This window comes from Glycine soja, chromosome 14, assembly GCF_004193775.1.
Source record: "Glycine soja cultivar W05 chromosome 14, ASM419377v2, whole genome shotgun sequence".
Lineage (NCBI taxonomy): Eukaryota > Viridiplantae > Streptophyta > Magnoliopsida > Fabales > Fabaceae > Glycine > Glycine soja.
The window spans coordinates 46,038,845-46,042,170 of NC_041015.1; positions in this window are offsets into that span (position 1 = coordinate 46,038,845).

A 3,326-nucleotide genomic window follows, 5' to 3' on the forward strand; every position below is an offset into this window, starting at 1 on the left:
TTTCAAGTTGCATCTATTTTCTAGTTTACACAATATTTTCTACTTTCCGAGATCCCAATACCTGTTGTGCTAGATCTTAATTTTCTATTTAGCCCAGTATTAGTTCTTTGTTCTCTCATATTTCAAGTGTAGAAAAGGTTAAATTAAAGTAATACCTACACACATGAATCTAAATCTAAAGTTTCAACAAGGCTAGTCGTGACATAAACTGAAATGGAATTAGTACATGCGGCAGCCTTTGACCATGCAAGCTGTTATATACCACCAAAAGTCTAAAACTGTGCACTTTCCCTCGCTGATACGGCAATTACCAATATGCTGTGGTTCCAAATCCAACGTATTTTCACATATTCTAATTGCCCCGATGATTGTGGCCTTCAAAACTTTTTCTCCTTAATATATATAGACATATATTAAATCATTTTCTTTCTTCTTCTTTTTTGTCTCTTATTGTCTTTTTTTTTCTCTCTTTCTCTTCATGTTTTCACTCTGATATGTTGTTCTCTTATATCTCATCCCGCATCTTTCTAATAGTTCCTATTATTTTCTCTTTACTATATTTCTAACAATCTCTTTTATTTGAAAAAACAAAATCATAAAAGCTTCTATTTTATTTTTAAAACTCTTATGAATTCTAATTTTAAAATAACTTTTAGATTAAAAAATTATGTGAAACATAATATTAGCTAGCTAAAAAACATGAGTTTTAGATTACATATATACTAGATTATTATAATTTCATTACATTCTTTGACATAGAAAGAAATCTTGAACAAACACAATCCATGCATGAGTATTAAATTATGATGACATTTTCAAGAGCACAGAGGTCAGCAAGCTAGTCTATTGAATAAAAAACGTGTTTAGGGATACTTTCATGTAGAAGGTAGAAGGTTCTTGATTTAACTTAAAAAATCTTTGAGAAAGAAGTGAATTGATACAAATCTCTATAGGACTATCTTCCAATTACGAACATGTAGATATACATAAAAAAGTAGGAAATTTGATTTTCTCACGTAACTTTTTATTTATTTCAAGTATTTTTAAAAACTAAGTAACTTATTTTTTATGAAGAATTTCTTTTATAATAAAATTAGGTAAAAATAGTTTTTAAAAATCTAGCTTCTCTTCTTTCTCTCCACACTCTATCTGTCCCCATTATCTTCTTTATTTTCCTCTTTCTCTTTCTATGCATGTTTTCCCTCTCTAGTGTTGTTCTCTTGTCTCTTCCTCTATCTTTTAGAATTATTTTATTTTATTTTTAAAACTCTTATGAATTATAATTTTAAAATAACTTTTAGATTAAAAAATTATGTCAAACATAATGTTAGAAAGCATGAGTATTAGATTACATATATACTAGATTATTGTAATTTCATTACAATCTTTGACATTGAAAGAAATTTTCAACAAGCACAATTGACGCATTAGTGTTAAATTACATATATACATACTAGATTGTAATTTCATTAAATTCTTTGACATTGAAAGAAATTATGAACAAACACAAACGACGCTGTCACAATTATAGTTGCATTATGATTATCTACACTTTAAAAATCTTGACAATGTGACCAAAATCCCGACCACAGACAAATTATTCCTTAAAACTTTGAATAATTAAGAGTGAAGTAAGTTTTATAAGGAACAAATAACTAGAATGAAAAACATACCTTTCAAAGTAGAGTGCAAAGGGGGCAACACAAATGGCAACAACAATGAAACGATATGCAATGAGAGAACAGATCGAAGAACCATGATAATAATACAATTGGTCTAAGGAAGCTATTGTGTTGGATGTTTCATCATATTGGATTGAAGATGAGAGGAGTAATTATTGTGTATTACGATGGTGATGTGGTATCAACTTCTCAGGGGATATTGGTTTGAATGTCCTAATGGCTCTAAATTCATTAAAATTAGTAAGGAAATGTCACTTGTTGCTTTGAGTAAAACAGCTACAAATGTCATTAGAGGTTAAAAAAAAGCTTATTTGTGGTTTTTTTTTTACTGTAAACTTGTATATGTAGGTGATGATTATGTTGACTATGATTGTATAGAGCTTAAAGACAACAACATGGGGGGAGATGGTTTTTATCTTTTCATATTTTAGTTCTAAAGGTTTGATTGAGTTGTATGCAATGGGCTGACCGATCTCTAGAAGAAATCTTTGTCTTGTTGCTTAAACCAACAAAATTAAGACATGTCGAAGAGATCATTGCTTTGATGCATGGATTAATGACGACAACAAGTTCCAATGAAAAGGATAACTCTATTTAGTCATGTTTTTAATTGAAGAATTTTTTGTTAGTTGTTGTTGTTTCCTGAATTTAATTGAAATTTTGTTTGTTATTCCATTGCTAGGCGTGTATCGTTTAAACATAAAAACAATTAAAGCAAACATAAACAACTAAAAATAAGTTCATAAAACATAAAAATAGGCTTGTACAAAAAGCATCATAAGTTGAATAAATAATAATAATAATAATAATAATAATAATAATAATAATAATAATAATAATAATGATAATGATACAAAATGACAAATGTCCTCAAGTGCCCTTGCGGCCACCTCTTCTGCCACCTTTGTTCTCTTTCTTCGGCGGCGGTCGCTCCTCAACTAAGCTACATCCAGCTACAAGACCCTCATGTGTCATCAAGAGAAGTTGTTGCATGACCTTATGACTATTTTTTTCCTTTAGGTGCAACTTTCATATCCAATTGCCTTTGTGTGGACGCTGACATCATCTAGAATCAATCCTACACAAATATTTAACAATACAATTAGTAATTATCTTTTCATTAAAAATAAAACAAAATGATGAAAATATTATTTGCATTACCTGACAGGTGTAAATAACACCTGGTACATAATCTGGGATCTAACCACCACTAGGTTATGGCTGAGGTTGAGGTGGAATACGTAGAGGACTATGCGGTGGTTCTCCATCCTATGGCAGAATATGTATGGATGTGAATGTTTGTAACATTACTAAACTTAATACATCTTTCATGTTGGAGTTTTACGATAAACAGATTCAATTTGCTCTTAGTGCATGCTACTTTTGTTCTTGTTATTTTTTAGATGTTTTTTAATTTCCTAATACAACTTTCAAAAAAGAGTTAAATCTCTCAAAATAATTAAGGGGGTTGTCCTTTTGATCCTATTTTATATTTATTTTTTAAATAATCAGACAATTGCAATAGTGTAAAGCTAATTTACTAATTTTAAACTAGTTGACTTGATATAAGGTAAATGATATTTTTTTTCCCTTTAATCTCTTTATGTGTGTAAAAATTACCATGCTAGAAGCTAAGTTTCCAAA